Source organism: Aristolochia californica, unplaced genomic scaffold (assembly GCF_029961685.1).
Source record: "Aristolochia californica isolate CCGP_79_NKW_82.1479 unplaced genomic scaffold, dmAriCali1.0.hap1 SCAF_1, whole genome shotgun sequence".
Lineage (NCBI taxonomy): Eukaryota > Viridiplantae > Streptophyta > Magnoliopsida > Piperales > Aristolochiaceae > Aristolochia > Aristolochia californica.
The window spans coordinates 47,761,642-47,775,437 of record NW_027181770.1 but is presented as its reverse complement, the minus strand read 5'-3'; positions in this window follow the sequence as shown (position 1 = coordinate 47,775,437).

The window sequence follows — 13,796 nt, the reverse complement described above, 5'->3', positions numbered from 1 at the left end:
TATCTTTATTTCTTGTTTTTTTATTTCTATCTTGATTCTTTCTTTCTTCATCTTTCTTCTTTCTTATTTCTTTCAATTTGCCTTAACTCTTTATTTATTCCTTCTTCTTTCTTTCTTTCTTCTTTCTTTCTTTATTTTTATTTCTTCTTTCATTATTTCTTCATTCTCTATTTCATTCTTTTTTGTTTGTTTCTTTCATTGTTTATGTTTCTTTCGTTCCTTTTTCCATGTTTATTTCTTTATTTCTTCAAATTTCTTTCATTTATTCTAATTTCTTTCTTTTGTATTTTTCATTTCTTTCTTCCTTTCTTCTTTCTTTCTTTCTTTCTTTCTTCTTCTTTCTTGTTTATTTTCATCTTTCTTTCTATCTTGTTTCTTGCTTTTCGTTCTTTTTTCTTTCTTTCTTTTTTCTATGTTTCGTCTTTCTTTTGTTTTTTCTCTCTTTCTTTCTTTCTTTATTTCTTTATCCTTTCTTTCTTAGTTTGTTTCTTGTTTCTTTCTTTCATTCTAATTTATTTCTTTCTAGAAAGAAAGTAGTAGTAGTAGTAGAAGAAGAAGAAGAAGAAGGAAATAAGAAAGATTAAAGAATGAAAGAAAGAAATAAGGATTAAAAAAAAAGAAAAATAAGAAAGAAAAAAAGAAAGACAAAAGATAGAAAGAAAGAAAGAAAGAAAGATAGATAGATAAAATGAATAGGAAAAAAAGAAACAACATAGAAAGAAAGATGAAAATAAACAAGAAAGAGAAGAAGAGAGGAAGAAAGAAAGAAAGAAGATAAAACAAAAGAAAGAAGAATGAAAGAAAGAAAAAAGAAAAAATGAAAGATGAAAAAAGAAAGAATCAAGAAAGAAAGATAGAAACAAGAATGAAAGATAGAAAGAGACTAGAAAGATTGAAAGAAGAAAGAAAGATACATAGATAGAATAAGAAAGAAACAAAAAAAAAAAGAAACAAGATAAAAAGAAACTAGAAAGAAAGAAACAAGAAGGAAAGATAGAAACAAGAATCAAAGATTGAAAGAGACTAGAAACAAAGAAAGAAAAAAGAAAGAAAAAATAAGGAAAGATATAAACATGAAAGAAACTAAGAAGGAAAGAAGAAAGAAACAAAAAGAAAGAAGGAAAGAAGACAAAAAGAAAGAAAGAAGAATGAAAGAAAGAAAGAAAAATAAGAAAGTGAGAAAAAAACAAAAGAAAGACAAAAGAAGAAAGAGTGAAAGACAGATAGAAAGAATAAGTAAGAAACAAAAAAGAAAAGAAATAAAGACATATTTGAAAGAAAAATGAAAAGAAACAAGAAATAAAGAAGAAGAGAGGAATAAAGAAAGAAAGAAGAAAGAAAGAAATAAAGAAAGAAATAAATAAAGAAGAAAGAAAGAAGGAAAAAAAAGATAAACAATGCAACAAAGAATGAAAGAGCGAACGAAGAAATAAAGAAAGAAGAAAGAAACAAGAAAGAATCAAGAAATAAAGAAACAAGAAGGAATGAATAAAGGTGTTACTATATAATGCAGGAAAATAAAAAGAAAATAGAATAGCCAAATAGGAAAATAAACTTTATTTCATAAAAGGAAAATTTATTAAAACAAACGAAAAAAAAGAAAGAAGAAGAACAAAAGAAAGAAAGAAACATGAAAAGAAATGAAGAAAAAAAGAAGAAAGAAAGAAAGAAATAAATAAAAGAAACATGAAAGAGAGAAACCTGAAAGAAAGGAACAAGAAAGAGAGAAACAAGAGTAGGATGAACACATGTTTGCAGGCCATTCTTCGTGATGGTCAGTGTTTGGATTGGAAACCCTCATTAATGGGTATAGTTGAAACGAGTCTCAGTAGGGGACCCATTTATTTTAATGTCCATCCAAACCTCACCCTATCATTAACGTATAGGAATTTGTTAGAATCTATCCAATTGAGGATTCTAACATAGGGATACAATTTTATTCCTGGAACCGAAACCATTACTGTCATCGCAAGGATTCATTTCAAAATTATGAATACATTAGTCCCTAAGGTATTACACTTACCAGATCAAGGTAAGACAGTTTTGATCGAAACCGATCTCATGAGTGCCAATGTTGCCACTTCCAGAATGATTAATTGGGAGGAAATTCATTTCCCAGCCAACTGGACCATTCCTCAGGCTGTTCCTCCAAGACTCCTGATTAATCAGGATATTGATCAAGTCATCCAATCAGCTGATGGCGATGTGGTAATTAATTTCAAAGACAAAACTCCTTATCGAGTCTCTTTACCACCAACGTCATCCAGATATTCAGATGTAGGCCAATCCTCTCGCCTACAGGAATTGGATGAAAAACAATCCATAAAGGATGATTCCTCATTAAAAGGAATCCACATATCAGACACCCAGATACCTCATGGGGTCTTCCAAACAACCAGTGTCTATGTCCTCATTACACGATGAAATTAAAAAAATCAAGCTAGAATTAAAAGAATTAAAAGCCCTTTCTAAAAGCTTGAACAAAATGTGAATACAAACATTTGAATCAAGAAAAGAAATCTGAGGATCATTTTCTGAATCAAATCACCAAAGTCATCCACCAAAGATGGCATACTGTAATTAATTTAGTCATTGATCAAAACTTTGTCATCCCTAAGCTGACAGCCCTGATTGATAGGGGAGCAGACTTAAACTGCATCCAGGAAGGGTTGATTCCAACCCAATAATTTGAAAAAACAACTCAAACACTAGCCAATGCCAATGGAGACCAAATGAAAATTAAATATAAATTAAATAATGCCTCTATCTGCACTAATGCTCAGTGCATTATTACTGACTTTTTATTAGTCAAAAATATGACTCAACAAGTCATATTAGGCACTCCTTTTTTGGAGAACATTATGCCAATTAAAGGCATTGACAACCATGGGATTCATGGTCAGGTTAATAATAAACCTATTCATTTCTCATTCAAATCCCCTCCTCACATCAGTTTTATAAATGAGATTTCTGAATTAAGAAATGTTAAAGAAAATCAGCTTAGTTTCCTATATAAAGAAATTCAATTTTAAACCCTTGAACAACAGCTGGAAACTACTCAAATAAAAGAGAAAATTAGTTCTCTTCACAAATTATTTACCCAAGAAATTTGTAGTGATATTCCTACAGCGTCTGGGATTGACATAAATATATTGTGTCTTTACCATATATTGATGGGTTCAATGAAAGAACCATTCCGACAAAAGCAAGGCCTAGTCAAATGAAACACGCTTTACTAGACCTATGCAAAAAGGAAATCCAAAATCTGTTGGATAAAAAATTAATTAGAAATTCTTATTCCCCATGGAGTTGTACTGCTTTTTATGTCAATAAAAATACAAAGAAGGAACGAGGTGTTCCTCTCTTAGTGGTTAATTATAAACCTCTTAATGATTGCTTGCAATAGATTCGTTATCCCATCCCCAACAAAAAAGATTTATTAGACAGATTGTTTTCTACTAAAATCTTTTCCAAAATTGATTTGAAATCTGGATATTGGCAAATTCAAATTAATGAAAAGGATAAATATAAAACTGCATTCACTGTCCCTTTTGGTCACTTTGAATGGAATGTTATGCCTTTTGGTTTGAAAAATGCTCCATCTGAATTTCAAAATATCATGAATGATATATTTGCTCCTTATTCGGAATTTACAATTGTTTATATAGATGATATCCTTGTGTATTCAGAATCCATTGATGCTCATTTTAAGCATTTACATGTTTTCAAATCCGTCATTCGAAAACATGGGTTGGTGATATCAGCCCCAAAAATGAAATTATTTCAGACCTCTGTGAGATTTTTTGGTCATAATATCTATAAGGGAAAAATAGTTCCCATTAATAGAAACATTGAGTTTGCCTCCAAGTTTCCTGATGAATTATGGTGGATAGATAGATAAATAAAATGAATAGGAAAAAAAGAAACAAAAAAGAAAAAAACAACATAGAAAGAAAGATGAAAATAAACAAGAAAGAGAACAAGAGAGGAAGAAAGAAAGAAAGAAGATAAAACAAAAGAAAGAAGAATGAAAGAAAGAAAAAATAAAAAAATGAAAGATGAAAAAAGAAAGAATCAAGAAAGAAAGATAGAAACAAGAATGAAAGATAGAAAGAGACTAGAAAGATTGAAAGAAGAAAGAAAGATAGATAGATAGCATAAGAAAGAAACAAAAAAAAAAGAAACAAGATAAAAAGAAACTAGAAAGATAGAAACAAGAATCAAAGATAGAAAGAGACTAGAAAGAAAGAAACAAAAAAGAAAAAAAAAGAAGGAAAGAAGAAAGAAACAAAAGGAAAGAAAGAAAGAAGACAAAAAGAAAGAAAGAAGAATGAAAGAAAGAAAAAATAAAAATGAAAGATGAAAAAAGAAAGAATCAAGAAAGAAAGATAGAAACAAGAATGAAAGACAGAAAGAGACTAGAAAGATAGATAGATAGAATAAAAAACAAACAAAAAAAAAAAAAGATAAAAAGAAACTAGAAAGAAAGAAACAAGAAGGAAAGATAGAAACAAGAATCAAAGATAGAAAGAGACTAGAAAGAAAGAAACAAAAAAGAAAGAAAAAAGAAGGAAAGATATAAACATGAAAGAAACTAAGAAGGAAAGAAGAAAGAAACAAAAAGAAAGAAAGAAAGAAGATAAAACGAAAGAAAGAAGAATGAAAGAAAGAAAAAAGAAAAAAATGAAAGAGGAAAAAAGAAATATCCAAGAAAGAAAGATAGAAACAAGAATGAAAGATAGAAAGAGACTAGAAAGATTGAAAGAAGAAAGAAAGATAGATAGATAGCATAAGAAAGAAACAAAAAAAAAAAAAAACAAGATAAAAAGAAACTAGAAAGAAAGAAACAAGAAGGAAAGATAGAAACAAGAATCAAAGATAGAAAGAGACAAGAAAGAAAGAAACAAAAAAGAAAAAAAAAAGAAGGAAAGATATAAACATGAAAGAAACTAAGAAAGAAAGAAGAAAGAAACAAAAAGAAAGAAAGAAAGAAGACAAAAAGAAAGAAAGAAGAATGAAAGAAAGAAAAAATAAAAAAATGAAAGATGAAAAAAGAAAGAATCAAGAAAGAAAGATAGAAACAAGAATGAAAGATAGAAAGAGACTAGAAAGATTGAAAGAAGAAAGAAAGATACATAGATAGAATAAGAAAGAAACAAAAAAAAAAAGAAACAAGATAAAAAGAAACTAGAAAGAAAGAAACAAGAAGGAAAGATAGAAACAAGAATCAAAGATTGAAAGAGACTAGAAACAAAGAAAGAAAAAAGAAAGAAAAAATAAGGAAAGATATAAACATGAAAGAAACTAAGAAGGAAAGAAGAAAGAAACAAAAAGAAAGAAGGAAAGAAGACAAAAAGAAAGAAAGAAGAATGAAAGAAAGAAAGAAAAATAAGAAAGTGAGAAAAAAACAAAAGAAAGACAAAAGAAGAAAGAGTGAAAGACAGATAGAAAGAATAAGTAAGAAACAAAAAAGAAAAGAAATAAAGACATATTTGAAAGAAAAATGAAAAGAAACAAGAAATAAAGAAGAAGAGAGGAATAAAGAAAGAAAGAAGAAAGAAAGAAATAAAGAAAGAAATAAATAAAGAAGAAAGAAAGAAGGAAAAAAAAGATAAACAATGCAACAAAGAATGAAAGAGCGAACGAAGAAATAAAGAAAGAAGAAAGAAACAAGAAAGAATCAAGAAATAAAGAAACAAGAAGGAATGAATAAAGGTGTTACTATATAATGCAGGAAAATAAAAAGAAAATAGAATAGCCAAATAGGAAAATAAACTTTATTTCATAAAAGGAAAATTTATTAAAACAAACGAAAAAAAAGAAAGAAGAAGAACAAAAGAAAGAAAGAAACATGAAAAGAAATGAAGAAAAAAAGAAGAAAGAAAGAAAGAAATAAATAAAAGAAACATGAAAGAGAGAAACCTGAAAGAAAGGAACAAGAAAGAGAGAAACAAGAGTAGGATGAACACATGTTTGCAGGCCATTCTTCGTGATGGTCAGTGTTTGGATTGGAAACCCTCATTAATGGGTATAGTTGAAACGAGTCTCAGTAGGGGACCCATTTATTTTAATGTCCATCCAAACCTCACCCTATCATTAACGTATAGGAATTTGTTAGAATCTATCCAATTGAGGATTCTAACATAGGGATACAATTTTATTCCTGGAACCGAAACCATTACTGTCATCGCAAGGATTCATTTCAAAATTATGAATACATTAGTCCCTAAGGTATTACACTTACCAGATCAAGGTAAGACAGTTTTGATCGAAACCGATCTCATGAGTGCCAATGTTGCCACTTCCAGAATGATTAATTGGGAGGAAATTCATTTCCCAGCCAACTGGACCATTCCTCAGGCTGTTCCTCCAAGACTCCTGATTAATCAGGATATTGATCAAGTCATCCAATCAGCTGATGGCGATGTGGTAATTAATTTCAAAGACAAAACTCCTTATCGAGTCTCTTTACCACCAACGTCATCCAGATATTCAGATGTAGGCCAATCCTCTCGCCTACAGGAATTGGATGAAAAACAATCCATAAAGGATGATTCCTCATTAAAAGGAATCCACATATCAGACACCCAGATACCTCATGGGGTCTTCCAAACAACCAGTGTCTATGTCCTCATTACACGATGAAATTAAAAAAATCAAGCTAGAATTAAAAGAATTAAAAGCCCTTTCTAAAAGCTTGAACAAAATGTGAATACAAACATTTGAATCAAGAAAAGAAATCTGAGGATCATTTTCTGAATCAAATCACCAAAGTCATCCACCAAAGATGGCATACTGTAATTAATTTAGTCATTGATCAAAACTTTGTCATCCCTAAGCTGACAGCCCTGATTGATAGGGGAGCAGACTTAAACTGCATCCAGGAAGGGTTGATTCCAACCCAATAATTTGAAAAAACAACTCAAACACTAGCCAATGCCAATGGAGACCAAATGAAAATTAAATATAAATTAAATAATGCCTCTATCTGCACTAATGCTCAGTGCATTATTACTGACTTTTTATTAGTCAAAAATATGACTCAACAAGTCATATTAGGCACTCCTTTTTTGGAGAACATTATGCCAATTAAAGGCATTGACAACCATGGGATTCATGGTCAGGTTAATAATAAACCTATTCATTTCTCATTCAAATCCCCTCCTCACATCAGTTTTATAAATGAGATTTCTGAATTAAGAAATGTTAAAGAAAATCAGCTTAGTTTCCTATATAAAGAAATTCAATTTTAAACCCTTGAACAACAGCTGGAAACTACTCAAATAAAAGAGAAAATTAGTTCTCTTCACAAATTATTTACCCAAGAAATTTGTAGTGATATTCCTACAGCGTCTGGGATTGACATAAATATATTGTGTCTTTACCATATATTGATGGGTTCAATGAAAGAACCATTCCGACAAAAGCAAGGCCTAGTCAAATGAAACACGCTTTACTAGACCTATGCAAAAAGGAAATCCAAAATCTGTTGGATAAAAAATTAATTAGAAATTCTTATTCCCCATGGAGTTGTACTGCTTTTTATGTCAATAAAAATACAAAGAAGGAACGAGGTGTTCCTCTCTTAGTGGTTAATTATAAACCTCTTAATGATTGCTTGCAATAGATTCGTTATCCCATCCCCAACAAAAAAGATTTATTAGACAGATTGTTTTCTACTAAAATCTTTTCCAAAATTGATTTGAAATCTGGATATTGGCAAATTCAAATTAATGAAAAGGATAAATATAAAACTGCATTCACTGTCCCTTTTGGTCACTTTGAATGGAATGTTATGCCTTTTGGTTTGAAAAATGCTCCATCTGAATTTCAAAATATCATGAATGATATATTTGCTCCTTATTCGGAATTTACAATTGTTTATATAGATGATATCCTTGTGTATTCAGAATCCATTGATGCTCATTTTAAGCATTTACATGTTTTCAAATCCGTCATTCGAAAACATGGGTTGGTGATATCAGCCCCAAAAATGAAATTATTTCAGACCTCTGTGAGATTTTTTGGTCATAATATCTATAAGGGAAAAATAGTTCCCATTAATAGAAACATTGAGTTTGCCTCCAAGTTTCCTGATGAATTATGGTGGATAGATAGATAAATAAAATGAATAGGAAAAAAAGAAACAAAAAAGAAAAAAACAACATAGAAAGAAAGATGAAAATAAACAAGAAAGAGAACAAGAGAGGAAGAAAGAAAGAAAGAAGATAAAACAAAAGAAAGAAGAATGAAAGAAAGAAAAAATAAAAAAATGAAAGATGAAAAAAGAAAGAATCAAGAAAGAAAGATAGAAACAAGAATGAAAGATAGAAAGAGACTAGAAAGATTGAAAGAAGAAAGAAAGATAGATAGATAGCATAAGAAAGAAACAAAAAAAAAAGAAACAAGATAAAAAGAAACTAGAAAGATAGAAACAAGAATCAAAGATAGAAAGAGACTAGAAAGAAAGAAACAAAAAAGAAAAAAAAAGAAGGAAAGATATAAACATGAAAAAACTAAGAAGGAAAGAAGAAAGAAACAAAAGGAAAGAAAGAAAGAAGACAAAAAGAAAGAAAGAAGAATGAAAGAAAGAAAAAATAAAAATGAAAGATGAAAAAAGAAAGAATCAAGAAAGAAAGATAGAAACAAGAATGAAAGACAGAAAGAGACTAGAAAGATAGATAGATAGAATAAAAAACAAACAAAAAAAAAAAAAGATAAAAAGAAACTAGAAAGAAAGAAACAAGAAGGAAAGATAGAAACAAGAATCAAAGATAGAAAGAGACTAGAAAGAAAGAAACAAAAAAGAAAGAAAAAAGAAGGAAAGATATAAACATGAAAGAAACTAAGAAGGAAAGAAGAAAGAAACAAAAAGAAAGAAAGAAAGAAGATAAAACGAAAGAAAGAAGAATGAAAGAAAGAAAAAAGAAAAAAATGAAAGAGGAAAAAAGAAATATCCAAGAAAGAAAGATAGAAACAAGAATGAAAGATAGAAAGAGACTAGAAAGATTGAAAGAAGAAAGAAAGATAGATAGATAGCATAAGAAAGAAACAAAAAAAAAAAAAAACAAGATAAAAAGAAACTAGAAAGAAAGAAACAAGAAGGAAAGATAGAAACAAGAATCAAAGATAGAAAGAGACAAGAAAGAAAGAAACAAAAAAGAAAAAAAAAAGAAGGAAAGATATAAACATGAAAGAAACTAAGAAAGAAAGAAGAAAGAAACAAAAAGAAAGAAAGAAAGAAGACAAAAAGAAAGAAAGAAGAATGAAAGAAAGAAAAAATAAAAAAATGAAAGATGAAAAAAGAAAGAATCAAGAAAGAAAGATAGAAACAAGAATGAAAGATAGAAAGAGACTAGAAAGATTGAAAGAAGAAAGAAAGATAGATAGATAGAATAAGAAAGAAAAAAAAAACAAGATAAAAAGAAACTAGAAAGAAAGAAACAAGAAGGAAAGATAGAAACAAGAATCAAAGATAGAAAGAGACTAGAAAGAAAGAAAGAAAAAAGAAAGAAAAAAGAAGGAAAGATATAAACATGAAAGAAACTAAGAAGGAAAGAAGAAAGAAACAAAAAGAAAGAAGGAAAGAAGACAAAAAGAAAGAAAGAAGAATGAAAGAAAGAAAGAAAAATAAGAAAGTGAGAAAAAAACAAAAGAAAGACAAAAGAAGAAAGTGTGAAAGACAGATAGAAAGAATAAGAAAGAAACAAAAAAGAAAAGAAATAAAGACATTTAAAATAAAATTGAAAAGAAACAAGAAATAAAGAAGAAGAGAGGAATAAAGAAAGAAAGAAGAAAGAAAGAAATAAATAAAGAAATAAATAAATAAAGAAGAAAGAAAGAAGGAAAAAAAAGAAAGAATGGTAGAAAGTTGAAGCAATAAAGAAAGAAACATGGAAAAATGAAAGAAAAAAAGATAAACAATGCAAGAAAGAATGAAAGAGTGAACGAAGAAATAAAGAAAGAAGAAAGAAACAAGAAAAAATCAAGAAATAAAGAAACAAGAAGGAATGAATAAAGGTGTTACTATATAATGCAGGAAAATAAAAAGAAAATAGAATAGCCAAATAAGAAAATAAAATTTATTTCATAAAAGGAAAACTTATTAAAACAAACGAAAAAAAAGAAAGAAGAACAAAAGAAAGAAAGAAACATGAAAAGAAATGAAGAAAAAAAGAAGAAAGAAAGAAATAAATAAATAAAAGAAACATGAAAGAGAGAAACATGAAAGAAAGGAACAAGAAAGAAAGAAACAAGAAAGAAAGAATAAAAAAAGCAACACAAAACAAAATAAGAAAGAAAGACAAAACATAGAAATAAAGAAACAATGTATTTATTTATTTATTTCTTGTTCTTTCTTCTTTCTTTATTTCTTCGTTCTCTCTTTTGTTCTTTTAAGTTTCTTTCTTTCATAGTTTATATTTCTTTCATTATTTTTCCCTGTTTCTTTCTTCACTTCTTCAACTTCCTTTCATTGTTTCTTTTTTCTTCTTTTTTTCTTCTTTTTTCTTTCTTTCTTCATTTCTTCTTCTTTCTTTCTAATTACAATAAAACTACCTTTGTCCCAATTACACCCAAACTCTAATACTTAAAAATAAGTCCTACCATAATTCAATAACTCAATATAGATAAATGCCAAACATAACTGAAACTAGAACATTTCTAGGATGTGACCATAAGATAAAGATACCTTTGTGAGTTTTTGATCTTCCAACTTATGGGATAAGGATTCCAGCTCGTGGTAATCATGGTGGGTCCTACTTATGTCTTTGGGCCCATCTTGTGGGCCTTCCTTGGTCATATGACCTATCTTATAATACTCTTAGATATGTGGGTCTTCCTTGGTCGTGTGGGTTTGGGCCTATCTTCCAATACTCCCCCTCATGCTAGGGGTGAGATAACAACATGAACTCCCAACTTGCTGCAAATGATGTATAAAATCTTTTTGTATAAAATGGCACATCTTCCAATATGCCTTTATCGTCCAACACTCCTCCTCACACTGTTGAGTCCTTCCATGAGGCCCTACTGGCATAATATAACTGAGAGTAAAAATCACTCCTAGCCTGTAAAACATTGCTCCATACTCCAGTCCTAATGCTGGATGCAGGGCACACTCCATCTTTTGTAGGTAGTGTGTCTATCGACATTGCTCTAAAATGTCCACCGTCGTGTCCCTCCATAGGACAACAACTCTCAAGTGGTAGGAGTAATAAAAGCCATTATAGGGGGGTAGTGGGTTTATTTATAATGGTGTCCCAATCCGGATACCGACTCTCATGGTATCCCAACAGTGATATTTTTTAGAGTTAATTTATCACGGTGTCCTAATCCGGGCACTGACTCTCATGGTGTCCCAACCGTGATATTTTTTAGAGTCAAATAAATTATGGTATGAGAAAAGGTACTGAGACCACCTCGTCTTCAATAATAATATCTTATCCAAAGAGACATAATAGCAACAGCTATAATATAACACAACCATCTTCCAACACATATAACACGAACCAAAATAATAAACCTTGTAGAAGGACCCATGAAATAATCATAATCCGATATATATATTTTTTCTTAGATGCATAAGTTTTTGTGCTTCCCCTTTCTTGAATATTTTGGTCACATAAAGTTATCCACAACATATGAAATAAAATAAATCTTTCTTATACTTCTTCTACTTCTCCCCCTCAAGCTGGGAGATAATGGCAATGATCCCAGCTTGAACCAAATATCATAGATGCAACAATAAGCCAAAATAACATAAATGTAGTAATAAGCCCTTAAACCGGAGAGAAGTGAGATATTTTCCTAATATAACAACTCAAACAGTGACGCAAAACAAAGGGCATAAATTCGGATTTTTCAATACAACAGAATACCAGCATGACCTTTGATTCTTCCAGTGTGAATATATCTTTAAATATAGATCAAATTTACATGAAAATTTCTCCTTTTGAAACTAGACTTAAATACCTTTCATCCAAGTTTAACTTTTCTTCATGAAATATTATCAGAAGATAAATAATCTGATAGATTTTGGTCTCTGTCATCTGGTCGAACTAAGCACTTTTTCTCCTTTTTGTGGGCCCATCTTGTGGGCCTTCCTTGGTCATGTGGGCTTGATCTTACCTTCCAAGACTCCCCCTCAAGCTGGGGGTGAGAGAACAACATGAACTCCCAGCTTGCTGAAAATTATGTATGGAATATTTTTGTATAAAATGGCATATATCTTCCAATATGCCTTCATCTTCCAACATTCCCCCTCACGCTGTTGTGTCCTTCCATGAGGCCCTGCTGGCATAATATAAGTGAGAGTAAAAATCACTCCTAGCCGGTAAGCCATTGCTTCATACTCTAGTCCTAATCTTGGATGTAGGGCACACTCTGTCTTCTATCGGTAGTGTGTCTATCAGTATTACTCTGAAGTGTCCCTCCACCGGACAACGACTCTCAAGTGGTAGGAATCATAAAAGCCATTACATGTGGGGGGGGGGGGGGGGGGGTAGGGGCGGGGTAGGTTGCGGGTGTATAACACGGATGTAATAATAAGTTCCTCCATCATGGTATCCCAACAGTGATATTTTTTTATAGGGCCTATCATGGTTTCCCAACAGTGATATTTTTTGACAAGGTATCCTCTGTCATGGTTTCCCAACAGTGATATTTTTTTTTTGACAGGGCCCATCATGGTTTCCCAACTGTGATATTTTTTTATAGGGTATCCTCCATCATGGTTTCCCAACAGTAATATTTTTTTACCGGGTAAAATAAATGATGATATGAGGCCACTTCTTCTTCAATAATAATGTCCCCAAAGAGACATAATAGCAACAACTGTATATAATACGACCATCTTCCAACACGTATAACTTGAACAAAATAATAAACTTTGTAAAAGAACCCATGAAATAATCCGATATAAAAAAATTTTCTTAGATGCACAAGCTTGATCTTTTGTGATCCCTCTTTCTTGAATATTTAGGTCACATAAAATTATTCACAACATATGTAATAAAATACCTCTTTCTTGTACTTCTTCTACTTCTCCCTCTCAAATTGGGACGTAATGGCAATGATCCTAGCTTGAACCAAATATCATAGAGGTGGTAATAGGCCCAAATAACAGAGATGTATATATAAGCCCTCAAACCAGAGAGAAGTGAGATATTTTCTTGATATATCAACTCAAAAAGTGACACAAAACAATCGGCTTAAATTTGGATTTTCAATGTAACAGAATACCAGCATGACCTTTGATTCTTCCAATTCGAATATATCTTTCAGTATAGATCAGATTGACATTAAATTTTTTCCTTCTGAAAGTAGACTTAAATAAATTTCATCCAAGTATAAATTAACTTCATAAAATATAATTATCATAAGATAAATCATATGATATATTTCGGTCTCTGTCATCTAGCGGAACTAAGTTACGTCTCCTGTTTTTCCAGAACGACCATTGACTCTTCCAAGATCAATATCTCCTTATAAAAAAATCATACTAAGAATTGGTTGAATACATAAGAAAATAGACTTATGCATATTTCTTTTGATATATAATTTTCCATATAAAGTCTTGATAGCATAAAATACCTCGGAAGTTGAGTTTTCCTACAACTGCTTGAACCTCTTTTTCAATCTGACCTTTTCAGCTTCAAATATCGATTTCTCTTTGTAGATAACTCAGATAAAAAATTGGTTGAATAGGTAAAAGAATAGACTTACAAATATTTCTTTTGATATATATTTCTCTATATAAAGTCTAGTTCTTGATAGCAAAAAATACCTCGGAATCTGAA